At 42.6% G+C, this 18,370-nt stretch overlaps 1 protein-coding gene across 1 annotated transcript in view; it reads right to left on the bottom strand.

Annotated features, from left to right (window-relative positions):
* The window catches only part of LTBP3 (latent transforming growth factor beta binding protein 3), a 260,095-nt gene that overhangs the window by 231,015 nt on the left and 10,710 nt on the right, over positions 1-18,370 (bottom strand). The gene's annotated exons all lie outside the window — the stretch shown is intronic.

Consider the following 18,370-nt stretch of genomic DNA (forward strand, 5'->3'; position numbering starts at 1 on the left):
GAGAGATAAAAATAACAGAAGGCTTGTGACAGAAAAGCACAGTGGACAAGAAACAGAACCACAACGTACCTAGCCGAGGTCAATACCAGAAGAATCCAGGACAAACCAGAATCAGAACCAGCAACACAAACCAGGGATAGCCAGATGTCAAAACTAGGATATCACGACAAGTCCAAAGGGGTCAAACACAAGTCATAATCGGGGTACGAGCTGAGGAGTCCAAATAGCAATCTGTAGAAAAATGCTAGTGTGGCAATCTGAAGATAAGAAAAATCACAGGCAGCCTGTGGCCAGCAGGTTGCCTATTTAAATAGGCTGCGTTTCCGGATCACATGACGCACAGTGACGTCAGCGCGACTCCTTCTGTGAACGTTCGCCCTGATTGGCCGGCACTCTTGCACAAGGAGACTCGTTCTGTCTCCCTGACAACCAGGATGCCAGCGGTGCTGCAGAGACACACGTCATCAGCCCTGGAACATTAGAACCTGTTTTTGGAGAGAATATGGAGCAATTGCGCCCCATATGCAGTGAAATATATGCTAATTTTGGTGCTGGGAATATGCCTATAAAACACTTATGAACTGTAGAAGCTTTATAGCAGGTTGTTGGGGGAAAAAAGGTGGCTCATGCACAGAAAAAAAGATTTGTTCGGGCAGTGCATAACATGTACAGCTCCAGCAGAAGACTGTCCAACCTTCCTATTAAATATTTACCCAAGAAAAGCAGCAAGTTTGTATTATTTGTATTGTTTAGTTAATTTATTACTTAAATTATTACTAAATAAGTGATGATATTTTTTGAACAGTTAAATGGTGAAGATAGTGCTATTCAGTCCCACAGGTTGTCAATATTCCCAAGCCCAGTGCCTGTGATTTCTCATAGTTAATAAAGTGGGAAAGTGAACCAAAAAGATCTAGTATTTCCTGTACTCTAGGTAGTACCCACTCCATGTTATATATTAAAGGGGTATTCTGGTTGTTTGAAGTTATCCCCTATCCTGGGGATAACGATTAGATCCGTGGGGGTCCTACCACTGGGATCCCCACTGATCATGAGAATGGGAGTACAGAGCTCAGCTATCTCCAGAATTCCTATAGAAATGAATGGAGAAGCCACATGCATGCCCGACTGGCTGCTCTGTTAATTTCAGGGGGTCTGAAGGGGGTACAGGGCCCCCATTTTCATGATCAGTGGGAGTCCATGGTAGGACACCCATAGATTTACTATAACTTATGGCAGAAATATATAAACCAGTGCCTGAATGCCAGTCTTGATAAATGTCCCTTACAGTGTTTTGGGCATATTTTGTGCTGCTGACAGACCTTGCTGCCACTAAAACAAACATCTGTATCGCCTTTTGGGTAAATCTGCCTGGTCAAAGTACAGATGCTGAATGTAAGACACTCTCCTGTTCCGCGATCCACTGGGGCCCCCAGGGGTCCTCGTGGAGCTCGGCCTGTGGGGGACCCTGTTGGAGTAGCGGGACAGGTCACGCATGTGCCTGGGGAATCTTCGGTTCCGACACCTTTGCGGGCAGACGCGGTAGTGCGTCTGCATGGTCGCCGGAGGGGAAGACCGCTGGGGTCTCGGAGGCAGATTGACCGGACTGGTGGCAGCACACAGCGGCCAGTCCTGTCTCTGGTATCACCTGCGGGTTCCGTTCCTGCGTCCGTGACGACGCGATCGTGTATTCATGCTGGGTCGCTCGAGCACCCGCGTGCACGCTCAAGAGGAGGTTCGCAAAAGGATACGCGGCCGAACATACTCGCATCTTATTCGCAACGCCGGTCGCTGACGGGGAAAATACCTGTACGTAAATTCTAGTAGATTGAGGGCAGGCATGGATTAAGTGACCAGCCTAGGCCGCACAAGTGTCAGGAATTAGGATCATTATATGACCAATGAGGAATAGACACATGGCACTCTGTGATTGGCTAGCAGGTATTTAGGAGGTGATCTCCCTGGCTGGTCAGTGCCCACTGTTGTTTTGACAACCCGGGTGTATGTTGCAGTTCATATTCTCCAAGACTTACCTGTGCATGACCTCTGCCTTCCTCGATTTATCTCTAGAGACTGCCTGGATTCATCACCTTTGCTGAACAGTTTGTCTTGTGTATGATCTTGGATCAGACCCTGGAAATCCTGACGTCTCATCCCTAGGTACCACGTTACACGGACTAATACTGCACATATGAGCTTTGGCCTGGTCACTGGCTGTCCCCTTGGTGTTTCCCTGCACAGGTTATTATTCAGGTTGGCTACCTGTGTATGCTTACTGGTTTGGGCTGTACTGCCGTGTATTTAATAAATCCACTATTGTTTAACCTCTGGTTGCTTGAGGTTCTGCACCATTACACTGAACTACTGAATTACTCCATTAGTCCACATGGGGCGGTCTGCCCTCCTCACTGGACCACAGATGCCAGAGGTTATCTCTATCCCTTTCTTTTTGGGCTCTGGCCCACTGCATATAACTCTCAAGCTTTGCTTTAGATTTCACACCAGCAGTTACCAGTTTGGCTAACAATGGTCTGTGTCCCATTTGCTTCTTTGATTTTACTTTATTTAAGACGTGTGAATTTGAAACAGGAATGGGATTAAAAGACCCCCTAAATCTTTTTCTTTCCATTAGCAGGATCGCATGAAGGAAAAGCAGAGCAGACCATGGTTTCTCCATGGTGTTATTTTTTAGCATTTTTCTACGATGATTCCATGTGCCACAAATACTCAGAGCGCCATCAGCCCAAATTAAGGAATATCTATAAACTAAAAATAAATATATGGGATGAAGACAGATAGACGTCACTAGATAAATAGCTCCAATAAAAAAAATGAAGAGTAGAAATAACATTAGAGAAGCGGAGCTGCATATAAAACATAGAACTAGCACTGAGACCCTTCAGTGTGACTAGGGATGTCATTTACTGATACAACAGTTTCTCTAGGGTTATATATCCCATTTGTTCACATTATTAGATTTAAAACGTTCATTTTATTATTTCCCTTAAAAGTAAGCTTAGTCCATATTTTTGGGCCTAAGTTTACTTTTAAGAGAAATATTACCATGAATATTTTAAGTCTAATAGTGTGAAGAAATGGGTAGTGTGAGTAAACCTAGAACTAGATATAAAAAATAAGCAGAATACCGCTGGAGTAGACGAGTCATATCCTTATCCACTTTGAGCACCATTTTGCACCTCTCCCTGACATATCTATCTACTTGCATTCTCCTTGTAGATCTGGAGCATCTAGTCTTATGTTTCTATGTTGTGCCTTTCCTCTATTATTCCCACTAGAGCTTTATGGATGAATTTACATCAATCTGCAATAAAGGCCCATCTGGGTATTGCCAGTTGGTGTGCCCCTGTACAGTCTGCCACTGGCAGCACTGATTGGATAATGTAAGATTGTGCAGGGATAAACCCTCAAATAGTAACACCCAGTTGGACCTATATTGCAGACTGCTGGTAATTCATTAATAATAAACTTCTAAGAGGAGTAATAGAGGAATGGCACAACATAGAGTCAAATGTGTAGATGCTCAAGAATTTTTATCATATGATGAATTGCTATTACATGATTAATGCAAGCAACATTAGGAGATGTGACATATCCTCTTTAAATGGTGTTTTCACCATTTAAACCCATTTTTCATATGCCCCACAAAGTGGACCACAAAAGTAATATTCCCTGCTACTCCGTTTTAGCACTGAACCTCCATTCCGGACAGAGTCATCCATGTACTATAGTCGTTCACTGGCCTCAGTGTCACTGAGGGATCATATACTGCTTGGAGATATGTCACCACTGAAGCCAGTGCATGGCTGCAGCAGTACACATGACCCCATCTGGAAATTTTCAAACTGGGGACCAGGAGTGATGGAGAACAGCTGAGTGGAAGTTTTTATTTTTGTGGTAAGCTTTGTGGGGTATATTAAAATTGGTTTAGAAGGTGGAAAACTCCTTTAACCTTTTCTACCCCAGAGTTTTTTTTTCTCGTTTTCATCTTGTGTTCCATGCCTTCCCAGAGCTATAACTTTTTTTATTTTTCTGTTCAAATAGCCGTATGAGGGCTTGTTTTTTCAGGACAAATTGTAATACGACGTTCGATGTGTGATAATTCTATAGCTCAGATAAATCTGGCGATACCTTATATGTATAGGTTTCTTGCATTTTGATAATGATAAAATAAAACCATAGAAAAAAAAATGAGTTTTTTTGTTGTATACCCCTATAACTTTTTTTTGTAGTTATGTGTACAGAGGTGTGGGGGCATTCATTTTTTGCAGGGCAATCTGTACTTTTCACTAATACCATTCTGGGGTGTGTACAAGTTTTTTTTATCACTTTTTATTAATTTTTTGGTGGGAAATGAAGCGACCAAAAATTGCGAATTGCCCATTTTGATGTTTTTTTTCCATTTCACAGTTTTTTACATATTTTTATAGTATAGGATTTTCATGTGTGTCAATGTGTGTACCCATGATGTGTATTTAAAAAAATAATAATTATATTTTGGGGAAAGGGGGGAATTTGAAAAAAAAAATATACCGTATTTTACACCCTATAAGACGCACCGGCCCATAAGACGCACCTAAGTTTTTGAGGAGGAAAATAAGAAAAAATTATTTTTTTTATCAAAAGGTGTGCTTTTGGTGGGTTTGAACTAATGGCGGTCTGTGCATGACACTATTATGGGGGGAGCTGTGGATGGCATTATGATGGTGGGGGGTCTGTGGATGGCAGTATGATGGTGGGGGGATCTGTGGATGGCATTATGATGGTGGGGGGGATCTGTGGATGGCATTATGATGGTGGGGGGGATCTGTGGATGGCATTATGATGATGGGGGGGGATCTGTGGATGGCATTATGATGGTGGGGGGGATCTGTGGATGGCATTATGATGGTGGGGGGGATCTGTGGATGGCACTGTTATGGGGTAGTGGATCTGTGGATGACACTGCTATATGTGTCATCCACAGATCCCCCCCCCCCCATAACAGTCCCATCCACAAATCCCCCCATCATAATGCCATCCACAGACCCCCCCCCACCATCATAATGCTATCCACAGATCCCCTCCCACTATCATAATGCCATCCACAGATCCCCCCCCACCATCATAATGCCATCCACAGATCCCCCCACCATCATAATCCCATCCACAGATCCCTAAGGAGGGTCTGTAGTAGGCAGGGAGAGCGGCGGGGCCGTGCAGGCACTGTACTCTGGCCCGCCGCTCAGTATGTACCGTATACGTAGTGTTAATCATCAGATCTAAACTAACCTCCCCATGTGTACCGTACTTACCGGTACATGTCACGCTCCTGTAGTAAGCACTAGCAGCTAGCAGGAAGGCCGGGCTGCAGGCGGCCGTAACTCACTGAGGTCACGTGCCTGCTCCGCCTACTTCATTCATAAAGTAGGCGGAGCAGGCACGTGACCTCAGTGAGGTACGGCCGCCTGCAGCCTGGCCTGCCTGCTAGCTGCTAGTGCTTACTACAGGAGCGTGACATGTACTGGTAAGTACGGTACACATGGGGAGCGCAGTTTAGATCTGATGATTAACACTACGTATAATACAGTACATACTGAGCGGCGGGCCAGAGTACAGTACCTGCACGGCCCCGCCGCTCTCCCTGCCTACTACAGACCCTCCTCCCTCCTCACTAATACATCGCAGTCTGCGATGCTGCAGCATTGCGGACTGCGATGTAAATTGCCAGCATTCGCCCCATAAGACGCAGGGGGGGAAAAAGTGCGTCTTATGGGGCGAAAAATACGGTAAATATATATATATATATATATATAGTCCAAAAAATTAATGAAAAGAAGTTTATTCACCCATATGGAAATACGACGTTTCGGCTCAGTACTAGAGCCTTCCTCAAAAAAATTAAAGCAACGGAGCGGGGCGCAGACAGTAGCGTAGTGTAACTTGACTTAGGGGGAAGTATGTAGGCAGGAAAGGGTTAAGTGGGTTTTCAGGATAGGTGTATGCAGGGTTAAGAAAGTGGGCGGGGGTTATAATTCGCGGGCTGTTTATAACCCAATGTGGGGGTGGGATCTGCAGCAGTGTCCGGTGATATTCAGTGAGTTACCCACCCTCCCGCCCATGGTTTGGTTATTAATTTGTTTCGGTGGAAGTGAGGGTTTCTTAAGGGGGCAGGTTAATAGAGGGTCCTGGAAGGCAATACAATGTTTAAGAGGTGCATGACACGTTGGAGCGTGCATCTCATGAGGTTCGTTAAGCTGATGGCTGGGGCTCCTGTTTGGGCTAAAATGCCCACAGGGGTGGATGGAGATATAATTTTGGAGGATTTGGTACCTTTGGGTCGGTGACTGCGGCCAAGGGTAAGGTGGAGAGTCAAGTGGAGATGGGAGTGAAGAACGCAGCTTGCTTGGGTTGCCTTCTAGGATCCTTTCGCAATGTGTTGGAAGTTATTGCATTTATTTATGTGTTTATGTGTTCATTATTATGATCGTTAAAAGAAAAGTTGATGAAGAATTTGTTGCTTAATAAACGGGCTGCTACGGCCATTTATACCAAGAAGTTTGTGTCAGAGTGTTAGTTGGGAGTGAGGGTATTTGGAGTTAGGTCTGGCAGCTGACAGAATGTGATCTTCCATCCTATTAAGTCACTTTATTGAGTTATTAGATTTTTTTTTTTACACTTTTTTATACTCCTCATTAGATTGCTGTTCTCCAATGCATTAACTGCTACAAACAGGGGCTTCATAGGAAACATTCTGCAGCAGGCTTCTGTCATTCTCTATGACAGGGGTTGCTGCATACAAGCTTCGGCTCCTCCGATTGCCGCAGGAGGGAGCCAGCACATAACCGAAAGCTCGCGCTGACCACAGCATCTGAAGTGTTAAATATTTGCAGCCGGCATTATCGCCAGTCACAGACATAAGCTGCGGGTGTCTGCTGTATGAAACATGCACCCTGCAGCTATAGCGCCCGCTTCACTCAAATGTGGTGACATCTTTAAATACCAGTCCAGCGCCCTACTAGTACGGTGCTAGTCCGGAAGGGGTTAAGCACATCCCAAAATGTGATTCATCAGACCAAGCCACCTCTTTCATTTCTCCAAAACCAGTTCTGATGCTCACATGCCACTTTCAGTGATGGACAAGGATCAACATGGGTACTGTAACTAGTTTGCAGCTACACTAATCTGTAATGTGTTCTGACATTTATCATATAAAGCAACCCTCCGGATCAGAAGAAAAAACACACTGGGGGAGATTTATAATGAGGGGGAAATTTGAAGTCAGTTTTGCTTGAGTCTGCCTTCGAGCCACATTTATCAAATGTCTCATGTTACTTGATAAATTTGTCATATCCTTAAACCTAAAAACGTTTGTCTAGAGAAGCTACTCCAGTTTTTCTACGCCACCCTCCTCATGGAGTGAGATTGTGAATTTTTTTGTGACTTTTAAAAAAAAAGTCTCAATGATAAATCTGGAGTCAAACTCATTTAGGCTACTTTCACACTAGCGTTTTCAATTCCGCTATTGAGATCCGTCATAGGATCTCAATAGCGGATGAAAACGCTTCAGTTTTGCTTCCATTCACTGTCAATGGGGACAAAACTGAATGAAACGGAGTGCACCAAAATGCGTTCCGTTCCATTTGGTTGTGCTCCCATCGCGTACAGAATAACGCTGCAAGCAGCATTTTCTGTCCGCGATGTGGCGTGGAGCAAGACGGTTCTTATGGACGTACCGAGACATACGGACGTCCCACCGACAGCGAGTGCCAGGAGATCTTTGAAACTGGCAACACGTGGTTTGATTTGACATGTTTACCTTGTGGATCAATAGGCACCTGTGTTTCTGGTACTGGCCGCACCCTTAACCTCCAGGTGTTGCTATTGTGGTCATTTAACGTTCCCTATTTATAGTTGTTTCTCCCACAATGCTATGTGGTTTATAGCTTCAGTTGGACCTGTGGATAGCTGATGTTTGGATCTCGGCTGAGTTCCTGGTGCTGCCATAGCTTCTTGGAAGTTAAGTGTTACTTTTCCCTTTGTATTTTGGCTGTTGCATTTCCTTGTCGTTTTGTATTAGACCTTAGGATGACTCCCATTCATCCTTCTTTTGGAGGAACAGGTTGTCTCATTTCTGTCATTAGTACCAGGGTCCTTTAGGGTTAGATAGGACTTTAGGTATTCCTATGTATGAACTCGCCTACCTTTGGGGTCTGTTCATACTGGTAGTTAGTCAGCGCTTTGGTTAGGGTTTTCACTAGGAGGTGTCCATCTTCCTTTCGTAGTTTTCATGCCTTATTTCCTTTCCCCTTTCCCTCCTATGTTTGGTGTGGGGTTTCCCTCCCACACTAGAGCGTGACAGATGGATCCGTCTGGACACACAATGTAAGTCAATAGAGACGGATCCGTTTTCTCTAACACAATAGAAAACAGATCTGTCCCCCATGGACTTTCAGTGGTGTTCATGACAGATCCGTCTTGGCTATATAAGACATAATACAATTGGATCCGTTCATGACGGATGCATGCGGTTGTATTATTGTAAAGGAAGCGTTTTTGCAGATCCATGATGGATCTGCAAAAAACGCTAGTGTGAAAGTAGCCTAACATAGCTAACTACACCCACTTTTCCACCCACATTACAAAACTGGAGTCAGTGGTATAAAAATGCAAAAAAATCAAAAAATTTTGTGCAAGCGAGTCCAAAAAGTCGCAAAAGCCCTATTTTTGTGACTTTTTCACGCCAGAATTCTGCAGTGAAGGTGTGATAAATCAGGGCAATTAACTGCATAGTGACTCCATTTTCATTTTTTCAGCTGCAGATCGGTTGATTCCCAAGTTCCATTTCTGTCATCCAAGACGGCCAACACTTCCTGCTTGTCCAGCTTTGATCTTGGATTCAAGGACAGTAGGAAGTGTCTTTGACAGTTCATCAGGCAGTCTAAGAAGTGGTGTGGCCAAACTGTATGCAGAAAGGGAGCCCAGGAACTGGTGGATCCACAGCTGAAAAGAAAAGCAGTATATAAATGTTATGTTAGGTTTTTTTTTTCTTGAACTGGAGGATCACTTTAACTTTTTGTTTAAGCAATTTGTGCTACAGTAGGCTCAGCCATCACAGTTTGATCCTTGTCAAAGTCACTCAGATTCTTAAACTAGCCCATCCTTTATGCTTCCAACATATCAACTTCAAGAACTGACTATTTATTTGCTGCTGGGTTATCCAGGAACAGGGTTACCAACCGTCCGGAAATTTCTGGACAGTCCGTGAAAATAGTTAATTTTTTTTCCTGTGTCCGTGAATAAAAATAGATTTGTCTGTGATTTTTTTTTTGAGGCTAGTGGTACTTGACTATATTATTTTGGTGGTAATTATCATCATATTACAGCGCACAGTAAATACTGAAAATGAGTTCTTATCGATATATAGAGCTATTTGTATTACCTTGAATTTGTATCATTCATTATGTTTTTCCAATTTGTCCGTAAAAAATGTTGGCTGTCCATGATTTTGGGATAATTTGTCAAGAAAAAAGAAAAATTCTGGTTGGCAACCCTGTCCAGGAATGATTTAAATTGTCCACAAGAATCCCGTCCTAGAATGTGAGCAGTACTGGTTGTCTCAACTTGCAGAGCTGCCTAGGGTGGTGAGGGCTTCACTATACAATTAATATATAGATAGTAATGATGTGATCCTGCCTACCAAATGCCCTCATAGCTGAGCAGCCTGACAGGAACACTGTTTATATAATATAGTATATGCAAGTGCCAGAGTATTGTGTAGTCAGGGGCATAACTGATTTGCAGGAAAATATAAGGATAAGAAGCAATGATTAAAGATATGTATAATAGTACCATATATCAGAAAACCCACATTACAGCAAAATTAGAGCCACCATATTGTTGTTTGCCACAAGAAGGTACAATTTTCTTGCACACGATGGGCCCCCCTGGGCCCCACAGCAAGTACTATGGCTGCTATGGGTATAGTTACACTCATATGTGTAGTGAGGCCTCCCCCAAGGGCAGCCCTACAAGTGGGGGCAACTTGTCCTACTCACACTCTAGGACAGGTTGTTTGCGGCCATTTTAAATCATTGAAATCATTTGAATATATCCCGCTCTTTGATAGGTGCCATTGTAATGAGACAATCAATGTTATTCACTTTACCTGTCAGTTGTTTAAAAGGAGTTGTCCCAGGAAAACAAGTTATCACCTAGCCACAGGATAGGAAATAAGTATTTGCTGGGGGTCCAACCACTGGGGCCCCTGCCGATCCCATAAATGGAAGCCTATTCTCCACTGCTTACATGGAGAATTCAGCTGCACTCATCCTTGAGCGCAGCCGCTCCATTCAGCTTTATGAGGCTGCTGAATATTGTATTCGGACACTGCTGGTAGTCCCATAAATTGTCTTAATGGGACAACAGAGTTAAAAGCCTAGAATAATGTGTAAAACCTACAATATCCACAATTTGAATCACTAGACCAGATATTAATCCAGGAATGCTGGGAGATTTCATTACTGAAGCCTGCAGAATTGTTAGCCTTCTACACATTAGGCTTCTTCTTCCATCAGAAATTCAAAAGTGATTATACGAGACAAAGCATAGTGAGTGCCGAGCCAGGAGAGACTTCCGGCATCAATAGATGCCTAGGCTACAGGACTGAGCACTCTCCCATCTCCATCTACTGGACCGCTCACTCTCCCATTTCCATCCCAATGCGTAGGTGCACGTCGCTATGGCTGAAAACACAAATAGAACAACACATAGTGAAACAGCACTCTACAAAACAAAGACATATTACATTGCAAATGCTATGCTAATAAATTAGAGATGCTTGGCAAATATATTTTGTCCAAAAATTTGAGCCCGTCTGTCGCACGTCAAGGCGATCTCTATAAGACGGGAACCTAACACTAACTTCACCTGTTATGTGCCATGACAGCGACCATGAAGTTCAGGAGGTGTAGGTTCCACATGCATACTGTACCCCTTTTGGTTTATATCTCTGTGGTGCCAAAATGGTCTCCATTGAATCCAGGGACTACAAGTACCAACATGCATGCAGAGTAAATTATATACTCATGCTAATTAAAATCAGCCTGTGAGGCAAAACAGGCTACAGGATAATTATTATCCACTTGCAATTGGATACATATAAATTATATAAATGTCTCCTAGAGATGATTGAAAGTCTTGAAGTTCATTTAGGTTCCGATTCTAACAAATAGGTCAGAAGATTCGATTTGGGTACCAATAAATTTGACCCAAAAAGAATGTGCTGGTTACCCTGAAAAGGTGTGTGTGACATTCTAAGGACTATTTTTTTTTCTTGTCGTTCTCTCTCTTTTTTTTATAATGCAAAGACAGCATTAGTTATGTCAGAATGACAGTGACATATATAGCTACAGTTGTATGGTGGTGTTAACAAACTACCTATGTAAAAACACACTGAGAGACATTTATCAATCTATTTATGCCACTATTGGGGTGTAAATAAGTCGCACATTGTGTGCACGCCATGTGAGGGCAATAATTTGCAAATTTTTAAGTTTCTCACTTTTATGAATGGGTGGGGCTTGGCACAGCCCACTGAATTTACTATAAGTTATGCCACAAAATGGTGTAAGTTTAGCTATAACTTACACCAGTCCTGTCCCGGCATATTCAGTTTCTGGCGCACGGACTGACAGTGATTTGCCTAATTTATTAAGAGACATCTACCTCTTTGAGCCATAGAGCCTAATAGACAAGTCTATATTGTCCCTATTGATTGGCTGTCAGGTTGACTCCAAGGCATTATAGACAAGCCTATCTGCCAGGCTTCCACCCAGGGTCAGGTGTTCCGTCGTTTTCATATTCCCTGCCCTATCTTCCTCACTAGTATACAGAATTTGATATCCAAACTACAAAGCCCACACATGTTATACAAAAACATTCTTTATTGTGTCATTCCAGAGGACATACAATACATACAGAATAATATATAAAAAGCAGTACAGATAAGCGCTGTGAAGAGTAATGCCCCTACCGGTCGAGATCCAATCCTCAACATATTGCAATATTGTCTTAAACATCAGTCTATCAATGGGGATATGATCCGATAAAAATACAAATATTATCATCCAGATATCAAAATAACCCTTCTAATAAGAATAATAGAGGAGGGGACAATAAAGAAAGCACTGAATAGATGAGACATACAGACCAGGAGCCAGGAGGGGCAGAAAACCCTGACGTACGTTTCACGCCTCGCTTTCTCTTGGGGGCAATATATATTGCAATATGTTGAGGATTGGATCTCAATAGTATTTATAGCACTGATGATAGTGAGCGGTATAGTTCACACCTGTGGACCATTTATTTGATTACTAGTACTATTTGGTACGTGGTTACATACATTTCCAGGTGTGACCAATGTATGTATAAGGGCCTGGAGTCCGGTAGGGGCATTATTCTTTACATTGCTTATCTGTACTGCTTTTTTTATATTATTCTGTATGTATTGTATGTCCTCTGGAATGACTCAATAAAGAATGTTTTTGTATTACATGTGTGGTCTTTGTAGTTTGGTGATTAGGCGATTATGGTTCCCACACATGATCTTTTATCTTACTGCTGTTTTTGCTGCTGGGTTTACTGAATTTGATATGCAAAATGGCGGTCACATTTTTGTGTTATTTTTCTGTAATAGAATTGCCCCCCCCCCCCAAAAGAAAAATCACCTTTGTTTGAAAAATAATTTTTGGGAAACAAATTAGATTCATTTAGAACAGATTCACTCATCTCTAGCGTCCTGTATTAACGGACGTCCCCTTGGGCACCTTAGGTAGGTGATTGACAGGTTATAAAAAACTGTTTTTTGGGCTAATAGAGCCACAAGCAGGTTTAATAAGGCCAGCTTAGGATTCATGTTATTAGTAAGGACATGGGCATATGTTTAGGTTATAGGGGTAAAATCTCATGACAGAATCCCTTTAAAGGAAATTAAACCATCCCAACTGAAAACTGGCATAAACCTGTTAAAAGCTTCTGTAAGTGTGTTCATTATTGTCTGTATTCCAGAATTCTGGCTTTAAAGGGATTGTGCAGAGCAATGAGATTGATGTCCTTTCCTCAGGATAGGTCGTCAACAGGGGCGTAACTATAATTCATAGAGTCCCATAACAAAATAAAGTGGGGCCCCACCACCTATTGTAAGAAAATTAAAGGCACAGGTATCAATTAAAAATATGTATAATATATCAGAAAGCCCACATTACAGCAAAAGCCGCCATATTGTTGTTCCTCACAAAAAGGTATAATGTTCATACACTTGATTGGGCCCCCTCAACCTCTGGGCCCCATAGCAAGTGCTATGTGGCCTCTTCAAACAGCATCCAACTCATTGTATATCTGCCCACTGTCTAGACCAGTGGTGGCACTCAGAGCCCTGTCTTATGCACAGCATCATGGAAAAAGTCTATGGTGAACCAATACGCCTTAGACTTTTCCTGCCATTCATCAGCGCAGGGCGCACTATGAACAGCATAGGCAGAGCATTGAATGTAGGCAGGTTATTATAGCAAAATGATAAAGTACATGGAATATATACTACATTAGAATGTAGTATTCAGGTTAAATTGCCGTGTTGGCACTTTGCGATAAATACGTTGGTTTTGGGTTTCAGTTTGGGCGCTCGGTCTGTAAAAGGTTTGCCATCACTGGTCTAGACCATAGTGGAGGTGCAGTGTAATTACAGCTCCCTCTCCTGTTCACTTGAATGGTAGAGGATACTGTAATTACACTGCACCACGACTACAATCTAGACAGTGTGCAAATAATCACTGAAGTAAACGCAGAGCTCACACGAGTCTGACTGCTGCTGATATTGATGACCTATTCTGTGGAAAGGACATCAGTATCATGGCACTGCACAACCCCTTTAAAAAGTTTTTTTGGGCTTATTTGTGTAAAAAAAATAAAAATATGTTTCTAACACTCCATCCTGACTATCATCTGGAGTTCTCAACTCACTTTTAAGCCCCCATTCTCATTCTCTGTATAAGTTGTGGCATGCCAGAAAACTCCCTCTCTTGTAATGTACCATGACTGGTTGTTGGCTATGGGTCGGTGCACTGATACAGGTAGGAAGGTCGACAACATACTACACCCAGTGATCACAGGTCAGAGTTATTGCTTTTTACTATGTATGTGAGTTGTTTTTCTGTTCTGTATGTAATGTATTTAACCACACTTAGTAAACATTTTATAACTTAGCCTGTTCAAGCCTATTTATTCTCAAATCTTTGAATTCACTTTAAAACAGTGGCCATTCAGATAAATAGTCTTCAATGTAATAAATGGAAGGCTTGAGTCTGACAGTTTGGGAGTTGTCCCCACAACTGACCATGAGTGCAAACAGCTAGTTATGCTGTAATTCATAGAGAATGTATTCCCTTTAGTGCAATAAATTGAATGTCCTTTTGACAGCTACCATTATGAACTTCAGGCACCAAGGGTGTTTTGGTACACCATGATTCCTGCCTTTGGCAGCTGGATATATTCTATTGTCCCTGTACATTTGTTTATAAGCAAAAGCAGTATTGAAATAGGCTGAAAAAGACAAAAGTCCATCAAGTGCAACCGATATCTCTACAGTATTGATCCGGAAGAAGGCAAAAATCCCTATAAGGAAGATGCCAATTGCCGTATACCAGGGGTAAACATTTATTTCTGACTCTAAATATCTTAAATCAATCCCTAGACCAATGGCCTATCTGCAACACGTCTTGTGCATATAACAGCTATTATATATTTTGTTTAAATTATAAAATTACGTAAAGAACAAGAGTCCTCTGTCCGCAAAAAGTATGCATTGATCTCCAAGTGTTATACCACCATAAAGGAAAGACATTCTGGAGGGCACTGCAGTGTGCTATAAATACATGGTCATAGAGCAGTATATGCCAAACATGTGCTCTGCTACTAAAACTTACATTCACTTTCTGCCAGCTAATGTTGACTTAGTTCACTCTAGGATTTTAGGGGTCCATTTCCCTTCCATGTTTACAACTAAGTAACAGATATCAACGCAAGCAGAAAGTAAAGGTTTAGACATGTTATCTTATTGTTGTCCCCTCTGATGGGACCTGTTCTCATTTTTTTGGTACATATATTACAAGGGGGTAGGACCTGTGTTATTTTACTGTGAACCAAGCTTTAGGCCACTTTCAAATGAGTGTATTTGCAATCCGTATATGGCTCGGATTTTATGTACCAGAATCTGCTGCTTATGTTAACGAATAGAGCTATTCACATGAGCATATAATTTCCGTCGGTATTTGAAGTCTGCAGCATGTCCGAGTTTTGTGCATATTTGTTTTCAAATGCACATTACAGTCTATTAGAGTGCATCAAAAATGCAAGGAGGAAAGAATATGCAAGTAAATCATGATGAAATCCTGAAGCAATACTGATGGTATATCATCAGAAATCCATGCATCATCCAGAGCCAGTATACTGATGGATTTTAATACGTTCTATGGCAATGTGAACAGTGATGTGTGCGGTAAAGCCCTGGAAGGGGTGTATATCTCACCCTGGTTTCTCAACTGGCTGAGGTAAGAAAGATCCAGGATGGTGCTGGCTTCAGCAAACATAGTTGCTGAAGCTATTTTTCTTTAGTAGTTCATGGGCTGGATTTTATTGGACTGGGGAAGGTAGGTTGGGTAGTGGGACCTCCCCAGTCCACCCCATTCCAGGGCAGGTTTTTTCCCTAGCCTGAGGGATCTCCAGGTGTAACCAAGCCCATCCCGGACTGTCAGTCTACGGAAGAGGAAGTGACTTTACAGAGAGGGAAGCCTGGAGGCTTGTGTGGTCAGAGTCAGGTGGGCTGAGACCGTGTGGCTTAGAGAAGCCGTATCTCTTCCCCGTGTGGACTGTGTTTGGTGGGCTGACCTGCTAAAGGCTTGGAACCTGAGACCCTGTATTTAGAGGTGAGTCAGGGTAAACAAAGTTGTGTTAGTTAGGGTTCAGACAGGCAGGAGTTTATTTAGTTTTGTTTGTGATGTACCACAATAAAGTACAAGTTTGGACCTGAATCCTGGTGTCCGTGAAGGAAGTCTGTGATTGTGACCCCCTTAAAGACCAAGGCTAAATTGGATGAAACTGACAATATTGTGTAGGACAAAGACTCCATTCTGTAGCTTGCTATAATTTCATAATTTTTTGGGTACGGCTACACTGGTTGTAGCCAGGGGCAGACTGGGAACTTAAAGTGGCCCATGAAAAAATACTAAAAGTGGCCCTGTTTTGTAGTCGGGTCCAAATTGATGGAAGACCTGGCCAGTAATACCATATTGTGGCACATTATACCACCCCAACAGAGCCAAACACCACAGCCCATCACAAAATACTACCAGCAGCACAAAATACATCTCCAAAAATTTTCACTGGCCGGCCATGAGGAGAGCCCAAGCGGCCCCCAGGGAATTGGCTCACCGGGAAATTTCCTTGTAAGGTCTATGGCCAATCTGCCCCTGGTTGTAGCCAGGATTACAGAGTAGCAGTGATCCCATAGAAATTAATGGGATCACAGGCCAGGTTGCAAAAAATCCAGCAGTGTTGGAGAAACAGTTTCTGCTATGGCATACCATATACCAGAGTCAGCAACCCTCGGCACTCCAGTTGTGAAATTCCAAGCATGCTCCATTCATTTCCAAGAGATTTCAGAGAAGAGTAGAGGAAGTATTCATGCTGGGAGTTGTAGTTTCACAACAGCTGGAGTGCCGGAGGTTGCCTACCCCTGACATATGCAATACAGGAAGAAGACAAACTATCTGGGAAAATGATATCACACAGCACTATACACACACCTTTCTGTTAATACTGATTCTTTCTCATTTCATTACTTGCTATGGTTTCATTTAAATTGATTCACCTGTCAGAATACTTGCTCAGAATACTTGATAAACTTATTATCCACAGTGGTTTACAAATTCTAGAAAAAGCAACCAGTGGCAAACTATGACTCAAAGACTGGTGTATGAAGAGTAGAAATGCAGATAAAGCTAATCCCATTAGGATGCAATGCATTCCCTCTTTTCTGACATTTTTGTGTACCTCCAGTACAGGTAAAGGCATACATTGAATGTATGCCCAGCCAGACATATGCATGCAAACCATCTCACCGATTGTAATCAACAAATGCAGGTTCAACAGGGTTAAGCATTTAACATCAAATATCAAAAATAGTTAGGCCTCATGCACACAACCGTGCCGTTTTTTGCGGCCCATTGTAGAAATGCCTATTCTTGTCCACAAAACGGACAAGAATAGGACATGCTATATTTTTTTTGCGGGGCCACGGAAAGGTGCGATGGATGCGGACAGCACACGGATAGCTGTCTGCATCTTTTGTGGCCCCATTAAAGTGAATGGGTCTGCAACCGAGCCGCAAAAAATGACGGTCGTGTGCATGAGGACTTAATCTGAGAGAAAATAGCGTCCATTAAAGGGGTTATGCCTTGAATAATTTTCATACCTGAAATGCTGTCAATAGCTGTCTTAAAGTAATTTACAGAGTTTCCTCCATAACAAATACTCTTTTCATCCATTTTTTGCTTTATTACTGCTGCCAATCTGTGCTGCTTGGGGCAGACTCTGGACTGAGTCAGTCTCCTTTCCCCACTGGCAGCTGACTTCACACAGGAGTATTTTCAGCCACACTGCCCTTTTACTACAGAGAATCAGCTTCTGGCAGTGTCAATCTGGGACAGCTTTTCACAGGGTGATTCTCAAGCAATGAGTCACCGGAAAAATGGGAGTTGCTTTTTTTGCGGGCATGAAAAGGAAACGCAAAACTACAGCAGGTGTAGTAGAAAGCCGTGCCATACCATGTAACTAAATGATGTAACTCTTCACTGGACAGCATATAAATGGCAAACATTGGGAGAGATTTACATAAATGGCAAACATTGGGAGAGATTTACTAAGCTAAATGAGCCAGCATTTTGACTTTATTTGTGCCAAAGAAAAAAGTGGTGCACATGCATAGCAACACAATCATTATGTGTTTAGAAACTTTTGTGTGAAAGGGGGCATGAATTAAAGGGGTTTTCTGAGACTTTAATACTGTTTAACTATCCTCAGGATAGGTCATCAGTATGTGATCAGTGGGGATCCGACGCCCGGGACCCCCACCGATCAGCTGTTCCTAGGCCAGTGACTTGGCCTAGGTGCAGCTCAGCCCCATAGAAGTGAAAGGGGATGACCTGTGATACCAAGCACAGACACTATGCAATGTACGACACTATGCTTGGTAAGCACAGAGAAGGCCGTGGCGCTCACAGGAGCACTGGTGCCTTCTGCAATCAGATACTGATGACTT

Source organism: Bufo bufo, chromosome 10 (assembly GCF_905171765.1).
Source record: "Bufo bufo chromosome 10, aBufBuf1.1, whole genome shotgun sequence".
NCBI lineage: Eukaryota > Metazoa > Chordata > Amphibia > Anura > Bufonidae > Bufo > Bufo bufo.